Consider the following 19069-nt stretch of genomic DNA (forward strand, 5'->3'; position numbering starts at 1 on the left):
CCATGACGTAGTCCTCCACTACAATTACTACATAATTACACATTTATAAGTCTTTTTGATGATAACCTTAGGTCTATCAGTGACAAGATGAGAATAAAACTCTATTTTCTTCTTGCAAAAATTATGCTACGTCCCTGGGTGGGCTCGAACCACCAACCTTTCGGTTAACAGCCGAACGCGCTAACCAATTGCGCCACAGAGACTGGCATGTCAAGCTTTAGAATTTTTAGGTAGTGATGTTTTTACCTGGACATTTGTCATATGCATGTATACCGTATACAACATATTAAAGGATGCATTATATTGACCAATTGATTATAACGGTCTAATCGACATTATCTGAAACATATATTGATGATGTCACATGTAATGCATTCGATCTTTAAAAATTCGACTTTAAAATCTAGCTGGGTTTCTTTTACCAGAAATCAAGTACCAGAACATGTTCATAAAAATTTCGTTCACTAGATCGAAAATGTGCATAAACCCTTAACAGAACATATATCCATGACGTAGTCCTCCACTACAATTACTACATAATTACACATTTATAAGTCTTTTTGATGATAACCTTAGGTCTATCAGTGACAAGATGAGAATAAAACTCTATTTTCTTCTTGCAAAAATTATGCTACGTCCCTGGGTGGGCTCGAACCACCAACCTTTCGGTTAACAGCCGAACGCGCTAACCAATTGCGCCACAGAGACTGGCATGTCAAGCTTTAGAATTTTTAGGTAGTGATGTTTTTACCTGGACATTTGTCATATGCATGTATACCGTATACAACATATTAAAGGATGCATTATATTGACCAATTGATTATAACGGTCTAATCGACATTATCTGAAACATATATTGATGATGTCACATGTAATGCATTCGATCTTTAAAAATTCGACTTTAAAATCTAGCTGGGTTTCTTTTACCAGAAATCAAGTACCAGAACATGTTCATAAAAATTTCGTTCACTAGATCGAAAATGTGCATAAACCCTTAACAGAACATATATCCATGACGTAGTCCTCCACTACAATTACTACATAATTACACATTTATAAGTCTTTTTGATGATAACCTTAGGTCTATCAGTGACAAGATGAGAATAAAACTCTATTTTCTTCTTGCAAAAATTATGCTACGTCCCTGGGTGGGCTCGAACCACCAACCTTTCGGTTAACAGCCGAACGCGCTAACCAATTGCGCCACAGAGACTGGCATGTCAAGCTTTAGAATTTTTAGGTAGTGATGTTTTTACCTGGACATTTGTCATATGCATGTATACCGTATACAACATATTAAAGGATGCATTATATTGACCAATTGATTATAACGGTCTAATCGACATTATCTGAAACATATATTGATGATGTCACATGTAATGCATTCGATCTTTAAAAATTCGACTTTAAAATCTAGCTGGGTTTCTTTTACCAGAAATCAAGTACCAGAACATGTTCATAAAAATTTCGTTCACTAGATCGAAAATGTGCATAAACCCTTAACAGAACATATATCCATGACGTAGTCCTCCACTACAATTACTACATAATTACACATTTATAAGTCTTTTTGATGATAACCTTAGGTCTATCAGTGACAAGATGAGAATAAAACTCTATTTTCTTCTTGCAAAAATTATGCTACGTCCCTGGGTGGGCTCGAACCACCAACCTTTCGGTTAACAGCCGAACGCGCTAACCAATTGCGCCACAGAGACTGGCATGTCAAGCTTTAGAATTTTTAGGTAGTGATGTTTTTACCTGGACATTTGTCATATGCATGTATACCGTATACAACATATTAAAGGATGCATTATATTGACCAATTGATTATAACGGTCTAATCGACATTATCTGAAACATATATTGATGATGTCACATGTAATGCATTCGATCTTTAAAAATTCGACTTTAAAATCTAGCTGGGTTTCTTTTACCAGAAATCAAGTACCAGAACATGTTCATAAAAATTTCGTTCACTAGATCGAAAATGTGCATAAACCCTTAACAGAACATATATCCATGACGTAGTCCTCCACTACAATTACTACATAATTACACATTTATAAGTCTTTTTGATGATAACCTTAGGTCTATCAGTGACAAGATGAGAATAAAACTCTATTTTCTTCTTGCAAAAATTATGCTACGTCCCTGGGTGGGCTCGAACCACCAACCTTTCGGTTAACAGCCGAACGCGCTAACCAATTGCGCCACAGAGACTGGCATGTCAAGCTTTAGAATTTTTAGGTAGTGATGTTTTTACCTGGACATTTGTCATATGCATGTATACCGTATACAACATATTAAAGGATGCATTATATTGACCAATTGATTATAACGGTCTAATCGACATTATCTGAAACATATATTGATGATGTCACATGTAATGCATTCGATCTTTAAAAATTCGACTTTAAAATCTAGCTGGGTTTCTTTTACCAGAAATCAAGTACCAGAACATGTTCATAAAAATTTCGTTCACTAGATCGAAAATGTGCATAAACCCTTAACAGAACATATATCCATGACGTAGTCCTCCACTACAATTACTACATAATTACACATTTATAAGTCTTTTTGATGATAACCTTAGGTCTATCAGTGACAAGATGAGAATAAAACTCTATTTTCTTCTTGCAAAAATTATGCTACGTCCCTGGGTGGGCTCGAACCACCAACCTTTCGGTTAACAGCCGAACGCGCTAACCAATTGCGCCACAGAGACTGGCATGTCAAGCTTTAGAATTTTTAGGTAGTGATGTTTTTACCTGGACATTTGTCATATGCATGTATACCGTATACAACATATTAAAGGATGCATTATATTGACCAATTGATTATAACGGTCTAATCGACATTATCTGAAACATATATTGATGATGTCACATGTAATGCATTCGATCTTTAAAAATTCGACTTTAAAATCTAGCTGGGTTTCTTTTACCAGAAATCAAGTACCAGAACATGTTCATAAAAATTTCGTTCACTAGATCGAAAATGTGCATAAACCCTTAACAGAACATATATCCATGACGTAGTCCTCCACTACAATTACTACATAATTACACATTTATAAGTCTTTTTGATGATAACCTTAGGTCTATCAGTGACAAGATGAGAATAAAACTCTATTTTCTTCTTGCAAAAATTATGCTACGTCCCTGGGTGGGCTCGAACCACCAACCTTTCGGTTAACAGCCGAACGCGCTAACCAATTGCGCCACAGAGACTGGCATGTCAAGCTTTAGAATTTTTAGGTAGTGATGTTTTTACCTGGACATTTGTCATATGCATGTATACCGTATACAACATATTAAAGGATGCATTATATTGACCAATTGATTATAACGGTCTAATCGACATTATCTGAAACATATATTGATGATGTCACATGTAATGCATTCGATCTTTAAAAATTCGACTTTAAAATCTAGCTGGGTTTCTTTTACCAGAAATCAAGTACCAGAACATGTTCATAAAAATTTCGTTCACTAGATCGAAAATGTGCATAAACCCTTAACAGAACATATATCCATGACGTAGTCCTCCACTACAATTACTACATAATTACACATTTATAAGTCTTTTTGATGATAACCTTAGGTCTATCAGTGACAAGATGAGAATAAAACTCTATTTTCTTCTTGCAAAAATTATGCTACGTCCCTGGGTGGGCTCGAACCACCAACCTTTCGGTTAACAGCCGAACGCGCTAACCAATTGCGCCACAGAGACTGGCATGTCAAGCTTTAGAATTTTTAGGTAGTGATGTTTTTACCTGGACATTTGTCATATGCATGTATACCGTATACAACATATTAAAGGATGCATTATATTGACCAATTGATTATAACGGTCTAATCGACATTATCTGAAACATATATTGATGATGTCACATGTAATGCATTCGATCTTTAAAAATTCGACTTTAAAATCTAGCTGGGTTTCTTTTACCAGAAATCAAGTACCAGAACATGTTCATAAAAATTTCGTTCACTAGATCGAAAATGTGCATAAACCCTTAACAGAACATATATCCATGACGTAGTCCTCCACTACAATTACTACATAATTACACATTTATAAGTCTTTTTGATGATAACCTTAGGTCTATCAGTGACAAGATGAGAATAAAACTCTATTTTCTTCTTGCAAAAATTATGCTACGTCCCTGGGTGGGCTCGAACCACCAACCTTTCGGTTAACAGCCGAACGCGCTAACCAATTGCGCCACAGAGACTGGCATGTCAAGCTTTAGAATTTTTAGGTAGTGATGTTTTTACCTGGACATTTGTCATATGCATGTATACCGTATACAACATATTAAAGGATGCATTATATTGACCAATTGATTATAACGGTCTAATCGACATTATCTGAAACATATATTGATGATGTCACATGTAATGCATTCGATCTTTAAAAATTCGACTTTAAAATCTAGCTGGGTTTCTTTTACCAGAAATCAAGTACCAGAACATGTTCATAAAAATTTCGTTCACTAGATCGAAAATGTGCATAAACCCTTAACAGAACATATATCCATGACGTAGTCCTCCACTACAATTACTACATAATTACACATTTATAAGTCTTTTTGATGATAACCTTAGGTCTATCAGTGACAAGATGAGAATAAAACTCTATTTTCTTCTTGCAAAAATTATGCTACGTCCCTGGGTGGGCTCGAACCACCAACCTTTCGGTTAACAGCCGAACGCGCTAACCAATTGCGCCACAGAGACTGGCATGTCAAGCTTTAGAATTTTTAGGTAGTGATGTTTTTACCTGGACATTTGTCATATGCATGTATACCGTATACAACATATTAAAGGATGCATTATATTGACCAATTGATTATAACGGTCTAATCGACATTATCTGAAACATATATTGATGATGTCACATGTAATGCATTCGATCTTTAAAAATTCGACTTTAAAATCTAGCTGGGTTTCTTTTACCAGAAATCAAGTACCAGAACATGTTCATAAAAATTTCGTTCACTAGATCGAAAATGTGCATAAACCCTTAACAGAACATATATCCATGACGTAGTCCTCCACTACAATTACTACATAATTACACATTTATAAGTCTTTTTGATGATAACCTTAGGTCTATCAGTGACAAGATGAGAATAAAACTCTATTTTCTTCTTGCAAAAATTATGCTACGTCCCTGGGTGGGCTCGAACCACCAACCTTTCGGTTAACAGCCGAACGCGCTAACCAATTGCGCCACAGAGACTGGCATGTCAAGCTTTAGAATTTTTAGGTAGTGATGTTTTTACCTGGACATTTGTCATATGCATGTATACCGTATACAACATATTAAAGGATGCATTATATTGACCAATTGATTATAACGGTCTAATCGACATTATCTGAAACATATATTGATGATGTCACATGTAATGCATTCGATCTTTAAAAATTCGACTTTAAAATCTAGCTGGGTTTCTTTTACCAGAAATCAAGTACCAGAACATGTTCATAAAAATTTCGTTCACTAGATCGAAAATGTGCATAAACCCTTAACAGAACATATATCCATGACGTAGTCCTCCACTACAATTACTACATAATTACACATTTATAAGTCTTTTTGATGATAACCTTAGGTCTATCAGTGACAAGATGAGAATAAAACTCTATTTTCTTCTTGCAAAAATTATGCTACGTCCCTGGGTGGGCTCGAACCACCAACCTTTCGGTTAACAGCCGAACGCGCTAACCAATTGCGCCACAGAGACTGGCATGTCAAGCTTTAGAATTTTTAGGTAGTGATGTTTTTACCTGGACATTTGTCATATGCATGTATACCGTATACAACATATTAAAGGATGCATTATATTGACCAATTGATTATAACGGTCTAATCGACATTATCTGAAACATATATTGATGATGTCACATGTAATGCATTCGATCTTTAAAAATTCGACTTTAAAATCTAGCTGGGTTTCTTTTACCAGAAATCAAGTACCAGAACATGTTCATAAAAATTTCGTTCACTAGATCGAAAATGTGCATAAACCCTTAACAGAACATATATCCATGACGTAGTCCTCCACTACAATTACTACATAATTACACATTTATAAGTCTTTTTGATGATAACCTTAGGTCTATCAGTGACAAGATGAGAATAAAACTCTATTTTCTTCTTGCAAAAATTATGCTACGTCCCTGGGTGGGCTCGAACCACCAACCTTTCGGTTAACAGCCGAACGCGCTAACCAATTGCGCCACAGAGACTGGCATGTCAAGCTTTAGAATTTTTAGGTAGTGATGTTTTTACCTGGACATTTGTCATATGCATGTATACCGTATACAACATATTAAAGGATGCATTATATTGACCAATTGATTATAACGGTCTAATCGACATTATCTGAAACATATATTGATGATGTCACATGTAATGCATTCGATCTTTAAAAATTCGACTTTAAAATCTAGCTGGGTTTCTTTTACCAGAAATCAAGTACCAGAACATGTTCATAAAAATTTCGTTCACTAGATCGAAAATGTGCATAAACCCTTAACAGAACATATATCCATGACGTAGTCCTCCACTACAATTACTACATAATTACACATTTATAAGTCTTTTTGATGATAACCTTAGGTCTATCAGTGACAAGATGAGAATAAAACTCTATTTTCTTCTTGCAAAAATTATGCTACGTCCCTGGGTGGGCTCGAACCACCAACCTTTCGGTTAACAGCCGAACGCGCTAACCAATTGCGCCACAGAGACTGGCATGTCAAGCTTTAGAATTTTTAGGTAGTGATGTTTTTACCTGGACATTTGTCATATGCATGTATACCGTATACAACATATTAAAGGATGCATTATATTGACCAATTGATTATAACGGTCTAATCGACATTATCTGAAACATATATTGATGATGTCACATGTAATGCATTCGATCTTTAAAAATTCGACTTTAAAATCTAGCTGGGTTTCTTTTACCAGAAATCAAGTACCAGAACATGTTCATAAAAATTTCGTTCACTAGATCGAAAATGTGCATAAACCCTTAACAGAACATATATCCATGACGTAGTCCTCCACTACAATTACTACATAATTACACATTTATAAGTCTTTTTGATGATAACCTTAGGTCTATCAGTGACAAGATGAGAATAAAACTCTATTTTCTTCTTGCAAAAATTATGCTACGTCCCTGGGTGGGCTCGAACCACCAACCTTTCGGTTAACAGCCGAACGCGCTAACCAATTGCGCCACAGAGACTGGCATGTCAAGCTTTAGAATTTTTAGGTAGTGATGTTTTTACCTGGACATTTGTCATATGCATGTATACCGTATACAACATATTAAAGGATGCATTATATTGACCAATTGATTATAACGGTCTAATCGACATTATCTGAAACATATATTGATGATGTCACATGTAATGCATTCGATCTTTAAAAATTCGACTTTAAAATCTAGCTGGGTTTCTTTTACCAGAAATCAAGTACCAGAACATGTTCATAAAAATTTCGTTCACTAGATCGAAAATGTGCATAAACCCTTAACAGAACATATATCCATGACGTAGTCCTCCACTACAATTACTACATAATTACACATTTATAAGTCTTTTTGATGATAACCTTAGGTCTATCAGTGACAAGATGAGAATAAAACTCTATTTTCTTCTTGCAAAAATTATGCTACGTCCCTGGGTGGGCTCGAACCACCAACCTTTCGGTTAACAGCCGAACGCGCTAACCAATTGCGCCACAGAGACTGGCATGTCAAGCTTTAGAATTTTTAGGTAGTGATGTTTTTACCTGGACATTTGTCATATGCATGTATACCGTATACAACATATTAAAGGATGCATTATATTGACCAATTGATTATAACGGTCTAATCGACATTATCTGAAACATATATTGATGATGTCACATGTAATGCATTCGATCTTTAAAAATTCGACTTTAAAATCTAGCTGGGTTTCTTTTACCAGAAATCAAGTACCAGAACATGTTCATAAAAATTTCGTTCACTAGATCGAAAATGTGCATAAACCCTTAACAGAACATATATCCATGACGTAGTCCTCCACTACAATTACTACATAATTACACATTTATAAGTCTTTTTGATGATAACCTTAGGTCTATCAGTGACAAGATGAGAATAAAACTCTATTTTCTTCTTGCAAAAATTATGCTACGTCCCTGGGTGGGCTCGAACCACCAACCTTTCGGTTAACAGCCGAACGCGCTAACCAATTGCGCCACAGAGACTGGCATGTCAAGCTTTAGAATTTTTAGGTAGTGATGTTTTTACCTGGACATTTGTCATATGCATGTATACCGTATACAACATATTAAAGGATGCATTATATTGACCAATTGATTATAACGGTCTAATCGACATTATCTGAAACATATATTGATGATGTCACATGTAATGCATTCGATCTTTAAAAATTCGACTTTAAAATCTAGCTGGGTTTCTTTTACCAGAAATCAAGTACCAGAACATGTTCATAAAAATTTCGTTCACTAGATCGAAAATGTGCATAAACCCTTAACAGAACATATATCCATGACGTAGTCCTCCACTACAATTACTACATAATTACACATTTATAAGTCTTTTTGATGATAACCTTAGGTCTATCAGTGACAAGATGAGAATAAAACTCTATTTTCTTCTTGCAAAAATTATGCTACGTCCCTGGGTGGGCTCGAACCACCAACCTTTCGGTTAACAGCCGAACGCGCTAACCAATTGCGCCACAGAGACTGGCATGTCAAGCTTTAGAATTTTTAGGTAGTGATGTTTTTACCTGGACATTTGTCATATGCATGTATACCGTATACAACATATTAAAGGATGCATTATATTGACCAATTGATTATAACGGTCTAATCGACATTATCTGAAACATATATTGATGATGTCACATGTAATGCATTCGATCTTTAAAAATTCGACTTTAAAATCTAGCTGGGTTTCTTTTACCAGAAATCAAGTACCAGAACATGTTCATAAAAATTTCGTTCACTAGATCGAAAATGTGCATAAACCCTTAACAGAACATATATCCATGACGTAGTCCTCCACTACAATTACTACATAATTACACATTTATAAGTCTTTTTGATGATAACCTTAGGTCTATCAGTGACAAGATGAGAATAAAACTCTATTTTCTTCTTGCAAAAATTATGCTACGTCCCTGGGTGGGCTCGAACCACCAACCTTTCGGTTAACAGCCGAACGCGCTAACCAATTGCGCCACAGAGACTGGCATGTCAAGCTTTAGAATTTTTAGGTAGTGATGTTTTTACCTGGACATTTGTCATATGCATGTATACCGTATACAACATATTAAAGGATGCATTATATTGACCAATTGATTATAACGGTCTAATCGACATTATCTGAAACATATATTGATGATGTCACATGTAATGCATTCGATCTTTAAAAATTCGACTTTAAAATCTAGCTGGGTTTCTTTTACCAGAAATCAAGTACCAGAACATGTTCATAAAAATTTCGTTCACTAGATCGAAAATGTGCATAAACCCTTAACAGAACATATATCCATGACGTAGTCCTCCACTACAATTACTACATAATTACACATTTATAAGTCTTTTTGATGATAACCTTAGGTCTATCAGTGACAAGATGAGAATAAAACTCTATTTTCTTCTTGCAAAAATTATGCTACGTCCCTGGGTGGCCCCCTTTTCCGTGATGCGGCTTGAAATTCTCATGAAATTTAGTTCTTTGCAAACAATCAATTTCGATAAGTCCACTATTTTTACAACTTTATTTGTGATCTTTTAAACTTTTGAAAAGCAAAACTGTTTAATCCACCAATCAATTCATTAAGATTGGATCATCTGAATGACAAAGTCATTGCGGAGAGATTTTATGTTTACCAAATATTGAGTTCCTCATTTAGAGGTCTATTGAGGATAATGACTAACATATAATTTATGTTATCCAAAACATTTTTTTTTGTCCCCTTTGGATTGAATTTCTGAATGAATTTGTGATTTTTTGTTAATTTCCTGAAGGGAAACGATTACAGTACGTAGAGGAAAGTTTTGGCAGGACAAAATCTAGACCCATAGAATTGTGTTATTCCAAATAATATTTATGTATGAAAATACAAACTGTAAACTCGGGGATATTTTTCCTTAGGTCTATCAGTGATAAGGAATTTTATCAAAATCTGTTTATAATGTGAGTTTTAATCAGAAATGTCATTCATTAAGGAGAAAGTTGGCTAATTGAACATAATGATAGTGAAACTGTGTAAATATGAGGTTAGATAACACACATGTATACATATCTGCTTCAACTAATGTTGGCATGAAATATATTTCAATTTCAACAAAGATCTTTGGTTCTAAAATAATTTGAAAAAGGAAACAGAAAATAAGGATCTTGATTTTGAAAATCAGAAAATAATGAATTCCTGAGACAATTGTTTCAGATTTTTTGGTGAATGCAATTGGAGATTACGAAAACGACTATATATTTTCAATACATTACTAACAAACTTTGTACTTACGTTTAGAATGGGTGGAACCGGCTTTTCCCTCTAAATACCATGTAACATATAAACCAAGCGTATATAGGGCGTATATAGGGATGATATACATAAGTCATCTGTGTAGATATAATTCGACTAGATATGCCAACCTTCAGACCTCCGACTTACAAAATCCCCATTAGATTAAGCAGAGAAATTGTATTTTTTGTCGTGTTCTTTCGTGAAGCCGTTGTGCATTATTCTAATGTTACATACTTGCTTTTCATGAAATCATGATATTGAAATCGTAATGTATATTTCTAAAGAAATATTTAGTCATAAAAGAACATATAGCTTGTTGTTCGGTGTGAGCCAAGGCTCCGTGTTTAAGGCCGTACTTTAACCTATAATGGTTTACTTTGTAAATTGTTATTTGGATGGAGAGTTGTCTCATTGGCACTCACACCACATCTTCCTATATCTATTTACAAATAGTCGTTGAAACCCGTTTAAATTTGCATGACAAAACCATTAAAATTCCATATGTGTTTCCGTTTGAATTTAAATCTACCAATGTTATGCATCTTTAATAAAACAGTATCTATCGCATATATAATAACAATGAATTAAGTCATCTAAATTGAAGCGTTTATTTTTCAAAAATGTGTTAGATTGTATCAAACAAAGTTTTTAAAGAATGAAAAGATATATTTTTTTATTTGATTTTAAAAAGTATTACTATCTAAATCATAATATATTGTAGAGTTTAGCAAGTAAAAATATAACAACAGATAACCAAGATAAATGATACAGTTGTATCTTAATAATTTTTTTCACAGATATATAACTTCTCGTTGGTCGATGGAATCATCTTTTCATTATTACTTTAACAGATTCAAATAAGAAAATTTTCGTTTCTAGCCAAAAGTAAGTTATTCTTTAAAAATGAAATATTCGATTTAAAATTCCAATAGTTGCGAGGGAATACATTACCTATTTCTTCATCTTTGTAGAAACGTTCAAAGAGAAAGACAAAATTTAATGTATATTAATAATAAAAAAGGTAAAAGGTGGGATAAGATTTTCAAACTTTTGTGTAATTATTATTCCAATATTTCTTAATTCTAAACCATTAATATTTGAGAGACTGTTATTAAATCGACATTAATTTTAGATTGCAATATAAATATGTAATTATCTATGCTGTATTTTGGTTTTCCTGGCATAAATATGTAAGTATTAAATTGACTCTTGTATATCTGCAACCAAAGAAAGGGTGAATTGCTACATTTGTGGCCCCTTTAACTCGAAAATCAAAAAGTATTTCAATTCTACCAAATAAAATCCTTCGGATGGTTATAAGTCTTAGTTTGTTAGACAATAAAATATACATTTGATGTGTGTCTTGCGTATTGGTAATAGGGCTTCTTACATTAAGTGAAAAACAGAAAAAAAATATTTGAAAAAATGGCATCATTTTCAAGCATTGTAATTAATATTTAGATGTAAGCAACTGCATCACCCGAAAACAAACTATTTTGCTACAAAACGTATAAATCAACAAAATGCATGTAAATATTTTTTGGGGTGAAGCTGTTGTTCATTTATATTCTAACTTATATTTCAACTATTCGTGAATAGCTATTCTAGTTCTCTAATACGTACAATAAAACATGTTTATTACACCTGGGGTGGTGTTCTCGAAGCTATCTTAGGATTCGGACGTGTCCTAAGTCTATCTTATGACAAGTATTTGTCCTAAGTCGTGTTCTCGAAGCTCTCTTAACTTATGATATATCTCATTTTTCGTCCTAACTTTAGGACACCCAACAAGGTGTCTTAAGAGCATCCTATCTTCATCCTAGTGTAATAAAGTTTGGATTTCGCTTTTTGCTCATTATTTTACGTGAAAATTAACATGAAATGAAACGCACCATCGGTTATTAACTCGTATATAAAGAAAAGGTGCATGATTTTAAACTTTGAACTTCGTGTTTCACGATACGTATACTAAAAATTTAATTCTCTTTTCAAAGCAAATTGTTTTCAAGTTTAAATAACAATCTTTCTTTCATATAATTACATTGGGAATTATGCAATTTATTCTGTACATGTTATCATAAAATTCGTAAACAATTTTCTTAAATATTTTCGTCATTAATAAATGTTTTATCAACACATATCTTTAACGATTTAAAATTTCGACTTAGGATATGTTTAGGACGTCCTAACATAAGATTCGTCTGAGATAGCTTCGAGACACAACTTAAGAGTGTCCTAAGTTGATCTTAAGTCCGTCCTAAAATTGGTCTTATCTATGACTTAGGACGAATCTTATGATACTTTCGAGAACACCACCCCAGGTGCCGTGTCAATGAAAGTATCCTAGGATATGTCCTAGGATAGGTCTTAGGACATTATTTAGGATTGTTTTAGGACGTATCTGAGACATGTCTTAGGAAGTAAAACAAAGCTGTTTTATGACTGTCCTAACTACGATGGTCCTAGGACCATCCTAATACATTTGTTTAATTGAAAATTTATGTAGAGATTTGTATGACAAAGATTGAATTGTATTTTAGAACCTATATGTAAAGAGAGGGAGGATGACACGTATATAGAAAACAATTAACGCAAAATAAAAGTTAATGTTTTTTACGGAATACTACTGAATACGTTATCAAATATGATAAAAAATATTAAAGTCATAAGACACGAGTGACCGGTGAAAAATAATGTTCTTCCAATTCTTGAACCAATGCATACAAACATCATAAACTTAGTCTTCTGTGCTCGAATTTATCATTTTTTTCGTGCAAATTTCGTATAATTGTAATTTTTTTTTTCAATCGGTCAGTGTTGTTGTGAAAATATGGAAGGTAATTAAAGTTCGTGTTTTGAAGCCGAAGTTTAACGATTGTCACCTGTTTGTCAACAATTGACGAAAAATAAACAAAAAAGCATGGAAATTGAGCACGTGTTTAACATGTAAATTCAGATAATAGTTTATTTAAAGGACATCCATGCGTATTGTGGTCACCGGATTTTTACGAGATGGGTTACACTGAGGTCACCTTGCATACGGAAAATATGTCGGGTGAATTGCTTGCTGGAAGGAAGCTATTCAAATAAAGTAAACTTCTTCTAAATATGAATAAATTAAAGAATTTTCTTCAGAAAAAAGTATATGTACATAAGTTTTATAATGAAAATTATCCATTGAGTTATAAAAATCATATGCATTATTTTTTTTTGATTTGAGGTTTCTTATGACTTTAAGGAATTTAATACGAAAACAAAAGTAAATGGTCACAAAACTTTGTGATACATGTTCTGCAATTTTAGTATATAAACTAGTTTTGTCCTTAGGTACACTCGATTTCATTACATGTATCGAATCAGGATAAGGTAAAAAAAAAAAAAGAAAAAAAAAAGAAGGGAATTTCTCACCATATTTGAATTATTTAAAATATGTTGCTTATGATGATGATAGAATTGTTTAGGCTTCAAAAAAACCAGCACGCAATAATCTTATATAATACAATTAAATCGTTAACAAACATTAAACAATATATTGGTTTTTTATTAATTTTATCTAATGATAGTTTAATATTGTATTAGTATTTTTAGTATTGAATTTATGCCATATTTGTTGTTTTTATTACGTTTTAGGACGATGTAACCTTTATGACTATCCTAAGACACCTAATTGTATATCCTAACTTTAGGACCAAATTTAGGACATATTTTATTTTAGAAGACTTTCGTTAACCCGACTTAGGAATGAGACGTGTCCTAAGACCATCCTAAGACATGTCTTAGTCCTAGGACAGCTTCGTTGACACGGCCCCATATTATTATAATATGTCACTTTTCTGTACCAAAGTGTCAATATGAAATTAATCTGTTCCTTTATCGTACGGATTGACATAGTTTTTGTATAGCTTGAATAAGTTTACATTTTATAAAATTTACTGTTTGCAAAAGTGTGAATTATCCTAAGTTTACTTTTTTTGCAATTTCAGAGGCTAAGTAATGGCTCTTATCATACTTCTTCTTTAACCAGCAAATATAAACAGATCGTTACTTATACATACATTTTTTTATTTTTTCAGAAAATATCTTATGGTTATTTGGCATCAGTACATGTTTTTAATAACTAATTGATAAGTGAACATACCAAGATAAGTGAATATACCAAGATAAGTGAACAAACCAAGATAAGTTAACATACCAAGATAAGTGAACATACAAAGATAAGTGAACATACCAAGATAAGTGAACATAACAATCTATATAGACATGTGTATGGAAGAATATCAATGCATTATCTAATGACAAGATCTAATTTTTGACTTATTAATTAAATTCATGTACACCTATAGGCTATAACACATTGATATCTTAAAATACATCGATTAATTAAATAATCAGACAGATAAGCTCATGGTGTCAGCACAGCTTTTTATCTGGTGTATTTTTTCCTTGTCGCTCAAAGATAAGATAATTGAGTTGAAGTCCATCTGTAGCTTATTCTCCACAGTATAAAAAAAATAAAACGCATTCAAACCGGTCCATACAGTCATCTCAGTACCAGAACCTATGACAAATGAGACGATATTAATTTTTAAGTTATCATTTTCCCCCACCTAGTAGCAATATACCAACTTCACCTGCATATGGAATATAGATTTCCAAGCTTATTTGGTATTCGAGAGCCTGCAGCTCCTACTCAAACTTTGTATAACGTTACCAGTGTCTGTGCAGAATGTTGTTGAACCAGGGGGATGTCAAAGAACGTCTGGGGCCGTGTCAACGAAGCTGTCCTAGGACTAGGACATGTCTTAGGATGGTCTTAGGACACGTCTTAGTCCTAAGTCAGGTTAACGAAGGTGTCCTAAAATAAGATATGTCCTAAATTTGGTCCTAAAGTTAGGATATATAAATAGGTGTCTTAGGATAGTCCTAAAAGTTACGATGTCCTAAAACTAAATAAAAACAAAAAATATGGCATAAATTCATTAATAAAAATACTTATACAATACTTAACTAGAATAATGTTATAAAAATAAACTAATTACACCAAATTTTTCCATATTTGTTAAAGATTCAATTGAGTAACATTTTTTTGCACCTAGCCAAACGGTGCAATGTTAATACAAATATGGAAAAAAATACTTCCTTTTGCTAATCCTTATGCAACACATGCAATGAAATCGAGTGGACCCAAAGACAAAACCAGTTACATACTAACATTAAGGTTTATGTACCCTTCTGTAGCCATTTTTGTACGAACTTTTCAAACTTCAATTGTATTAAAACTACAGATAAAATGAATAATAGAGATAGGCCATTTTGTACATATTCCAAGGGGAAATTTGATGCAAAGAATTATTTTTTACTGTACTATTGCATTTAATAGAAAAAGAGGACTTTGTGGCAAATAAATCAAGATTTTTATAGAAAATCCACAGCCTTTATCCTTGTACTCTCATATTTGACGATTTGATGACTGATAGATATAGGATTATTGCATGCAGTGCTAGCATTAATTTCCTTAAAACAAGTTTATAAATGTAGTTATTGGTTAAAACAAATATAAATATGGCAAAAATCAAGTACACCTATTAGGGTGCGCTTGACTTTAGTGACTCAGCACGAGGTGTTTTGGAATTTACAGGTTGCTTAGAACTTTTTGTAAAAAATAAACACTAGCACATCATAGAAAATCAAATGAGTAATTTATGTTTCAAATTTTATAACAATAAACTCTATATTAAAGGTTGTGAATTTTCTATAAAAATCTTGATTTATTTGCCACAAAGTCCTCTTTTTCTATCAAATGCAATGAAACAGTGAAAAATAATGCTTTGTAACATGTTTCCCCTTGGAATATGTACTAAATGTCCTATCTCTATTATTTATTATATCTGTAGTTTTGATAAAATTGAAGTTTGAAAAATTCGTACAAAAATGGCTACAGAAGGGAACATAAACCTTAAATTGTAGCACGAATATCTCATTTAACAAAGTTGTGTGACTATTTAGTTTTTGTTGTCGTATGCGATTCATTTATATATTTTTTATCGTGTATAATAACGTATTTACTAGTATTACGTTAAAACTTTTATTTTGCATAAATTGTTTTCCATAAAAGATCATAAAAGAGTCATCATCCTCTCTTCCTTTACACATATAGTGAAATACAATAAAATATATGTAATTTTATTCCCTACATATTTTTTTTTTCGATTTAATAAATGTGTTAGGATGGTCCTAGGACCATCGTAGTTAGGACTGTCCTAAGATAGCTTTGTTTTACATCCTAAGACATGTCTCAGACACGTCATAAGACCATCCTAAATAATGTCCTAAGACCTATCTTAGGACATATCCTAGGATACTTTCATTGACACGGCCCCTGGTCCTTTTTCTAAAACAAGTTCATCAGAAGGTAGCAATACCTTGTTGATAAATATTCTGAATATACTTCATAAATAATAAACGATGATCTTGAAGTATATGTTCCTGGTACTGACGTTGTTTATCATCTTAATAACGTGTTGTATAACTCTTTTATTTGTTTTTATTAATATTACTTTTACTGTTTAGTCTGTTTTTGTTGATATCCAATTGACGTGACTCTGTACTTATACATTCCGTCATTGTATGACCGGTATTGTTGTATGATAATATTTTGAATTCTTGTCTTTCATTTTTGCTAATATGCTTTTATCTATATGCCTTTATGTGTTTCTTTGATACACATGACGTGGCTTTGTAATCATACATTTCGTCATTATGTTATTCTATTATTTTTTTGTATTCTTGTCTTTCATTTATGTTAATGTGCTTTTTCTAAATGCCTTTTTGTGTTTTTTTATACATATGACGTGGTTTTGTACTTATATATCCCGTCATTGTGTTATTGTGCTGTTGTAAATTTGTATTATTTTCTTTCTATTTATGCCTTTTTTGTACTTTTTTGTTACATATTTGTTTGCTTTTATAGTTATAGATACTATAACTCAATGCTGACTGCTGTACACCTATTTTTGACTTGTTTCCCTATTATGTCTTTTGCTTTGTTCACTTACCATTGTCAATATAATGGAAATGCATGCAACTGTCATACAATCGAGAGGTTTAGTTAGCTTTTAACTAGGTTTACTCCACCATTTTTTTACATACAAAAATGCCTGTACAAAGTCAGGAATATGACAGTTGTTGTCCTTTCGTTTGATGTGTTTGGGTCTTTGATTTTGCCGTTTTGAATTTTCCTTAGAGTTCTGTATTTTTGTTATTTTATTTCATCCTCTAATGTGTGTATTGTATACATTCTTTCTTTTGTAGCACCATCGGAGAATCGCACAATATCACTAGTCTTTAATTACATCTTGGCGTCTCTTTTAAAAGATTTACAATAGCAAATTTATGTCAAGGCTGTGTCAAGGTAGGTCTGTGGATAGGCGTTGGATAAATTCAACATCTATCACTTCTAGCTACAAATGCAAATCCCGTCTTATTATTAACAATAAAATCTTAGTCTTTCTGCGTTCACGACTTGTACAGTGCATTACTTTAATCTTATTTGTTCTCGAACATTACCGAGTTTATTCTACTAATGGCTTCTTGCATTGATCTTATGGTCTCATCTATCACTTTCTTGTCTGCTTCTTTCTTTTGATATTATTATTTTCTAAATTCTTCATTTTCAGAACTGATAAAAGTTTTCACCATATTTCTTCTTATACTTATACTCTTTGGAATTCACCTTTATCTTCATATCCATTTAGAATTTAGAGTTTATTAACAAAATAAATTATTGATATTTTCCAATTATGTATTTTCATTTGTTCTTTTGTGCGATCTTTAAAGTTGTCTTTCTTTGTTCTATCCCGAAGGTTCAGTTTTATTTCCTCAAGATCTCTTTGTACATTACGTTATACATTTTTCATCCAACTATAAGATAATTTCTGGAAAGCTTTGAGTGAGTTTTCTAGGTAGGTTAAGACTTCTTATGTTTTCTGATGAATTTAACTCCTTTCTACCTATTAGTAATGTTAAGTCATTAATTGCATATTTCTTTCTTTAGGGTGTTTATGAGATTGTTTTTCAATATGTAAATTATTTTTCTGAAGGCTTAATGTCTTTTTATCTCCATATACTTATTTACAAAGTCTGAATACAATATACCCTCAAAATTAGTATTTCAAATATATAATCTTTCCAAGGACACAACTTAGTTATTTTTATAAAAAAAAATATCCACACAAGCTGTACATCCAGATTCCTCATTTAATTTTAAATCTTTTGAAAACAGTTTTTATCTACTACATATTCAAAAAATCAAAAAGAGGGACTGATTTTCATTGAAGTGTTGACACAAGAAAGATACAAATGTAACTTTCTAATTTTGAATTAACCTCCTGTATCTTTATGGGCCGAAGAAAAAACTCATAAAAAAAACATACTTTTTATTTAATTTCATAAACGATACATACATTTCTGTAACTGTTTCTAAATAACAA

General features: G+C 32.5%; 19 non-coding genes across 19 annotated transcripts; all 19 read right to left on the minus strand.

The window, feature by feature from the left end:
- Positions 1–129: 129 nt before the first annotated feature.
- On the minus strand, positions 130–203 carry Trnan-guu (transfer RNA asparagine (anticodon GUU)). The gene has a single exon. It is a non-coding gene; the product is annotated as a tRNA-Asn (tRNA).
- A 431-nt stretch (positions 204–634) lies between these two features.
- Trnan-guu (transfer RNA asparagine (anticodon GUU)) lies at positions 635–708 on the minus strand. The gene has a single exon. It is a non-coding gene; the product is annotated as a tRNA-Asn (tRNA).
- Positions 709–1139: 431 nt separating this feature from the next.
- Positions 1140–1213, minus strand: Trnan-guu (transfer RNA asparagine (anticodon GUU)). The gene has a single exon. It is a non-coding gene; the product is annotated as a tRNA-Asn (tRNA).
- A 431-nt stretch (positions 1214–1644) lies between these two features.
- Positions 1645–1718, minus strand: Trnan-guu (transfer RNA asparagine (anticodon GUU)). The gene has a single exon. It is a non-coding gene; the product is annotated as a tRNA-Asn (tRNA).
- Positions 1719–2149: 431 nt separating this feature from the next.
- On the minus strand, positions 2150–2223 carry Trnan-guu (transfer RNA asparagine (anticodon GUU)). Its single transcript has one exon. It is a non-coding gene; the product is annotated as a tRNA-Asn (tRNA).
- A 431-nt stretch (positions 2224–2654) lies between these two features.
- Trnan-guu (transfer RNA asparagine (anticodon GUU)) lies at positions 2655–2728 on the minus strand. Its single transcript has one exon. It is a non-coding gene; the product is annotated as a tRNA-Asn (tRNA).
- Positions 2729–3159: 431 nt separating this feature from the next.
- On the minus strand, positions 3160–3233 carry Trnan-guu (transfer RNA asparagine (anticodon GUU)). The gene has a single exon. It is a non-coding gene; the product is annotated as a tRNA-Asn (tRNA).
- A 431-nt stretch (positions 3234–3664) lies between these two features.
- Trnan-guu (transfer RNA asparagine (anticodon GUU)) lies at positions 3665–3738 on the minus strand. Its single transcript has one exon. It is a non-coding gene; the product is annotated as a tRNA-Asn (tRNA).
- A 431-nt stretch (positions 3739–4169) lies between these two features.
- On the minus strand, positions 4170–4243 carry Trnan-guu (transfer RNA asparagine (anticodon GUU)). The gene has a single exon. It is a non-coding gene; the product is annotated as a tRNA-Asn (tRNA).
- Positions 4244–4674: 431 nt separating this feature from the next.
- Trnan-guu (transfer RNA asparagine (anticodon GUU)) lies at positions 4675–4748 on the minus strand. Its single transcript has one exon. It is a non-coding gene; the product is annotated as a tRNA-Asn (tRNA).
- A 431-nt stretch (positions 4749–5179) lies between these two features.
- On the minus strand, positions 5180–5253 carry Trnan-guu (transfer RNA asparagine (anticodon GUU)). The gene has a single exon. It is a non-coding gene; the product is annotated as a tRNA-Asn (tRNA).
- Positions 5254–5684: 431 nt separating this feature from the next.
- Positions 5685–5758, minus strand: Trnan-guu (transfer RNA asparagine (anticodon GUU)). The gene has a single exon. It is a non-coding gene; the product is annotated as a tRNA-Asn (tRNA).
- Positions 5759–6189: 431 nt separating this feature from the next.
- Trnan-guu (transfer RNA asparagine (anticodon GUU)) lies at positions 6190–6263 on the minus strand. The gene has a single exon. It is a non-coding gene; the product is annotated as a tRNA-Asn (tRNA).
- Positions 6264–6694: 431 nt separating this feature from the next.
- Positions 6695–6768, minus strand: Trnan-guu (transfer RNA asparagine (anticodon GUU)). Its single transcript has one exon. It is a non-coding gene; the product is annotated as a tRNA-Asn (tRNA).
- Positions 6769–7199: 431 nt separating this feature from the next.
- On the minus strand, positions 7200–7273 carry Trnan-guu (transfer RNA asparagine (anticodon GUU)). The gene has a single exon. It is a non-coding gene; the product is annotated as a tRNA-Asn (tRNA).
- A 431-nt stretch (positions 7274–7704) lies between these two features.
- Positions 7705–7778, minus strand: Trnan-guu (transfer RNA asparagine (anticodon GUU)). The gene has a single exon. It is a non-coding gene; the product is annotated as a tRNA-Asn (tRNA).
- Positions 7779–8209: 431 nt separating this feature from the next.
- On the minus strand, positions 8210–8283 carry Trnan-guu (transfer RNA asparagine (anticodon GUU)). Its single transcript has one exon. It is a non-coding gene; the product is annotated as a tRNA-Asn (tRNA).
- Positions 8284–8714: 431 nt separating this feature from the next.
- Trnan-guu (transfer RNA asparagine (anticodon GUU)) lies at positions 8715–8788 on the minus strand. The gene has a single exon. It is a non-coding gene; the product is annotated as a tRNA-Asn (tRNA).
- Positions 8789–9219: 431 nt separating this feature from the next.
- Positions 9220–9293, minus strand: Trnan-guu (transfer RNA asparagine (anticodon GUU)). Its single transcript has one exon. It is a non-coding gene; the product is annotated as a tRNA-Asn (tRNA).
- Between the last annotated feature and the right edge of the window lie 9776 nt (positions 9294–19069).

The sequence above is a fragment of the Mytilus trossulus genome, chromosome 1 (assembly GCF_036588685.1).
Source record: "Mytilus trossulus isolate FHL-02 chromosome 1, PNRI_Mtr1.1.1.hap1, whole genome shotgun sequence".
NCBI classification, from domain to species: domain Eukaryota; kingdom Metazoa; phylum Mollusca; class Bivalvia; order Mytilida; family Mytilidae; genus Mytilus; species Mytilus trossulus.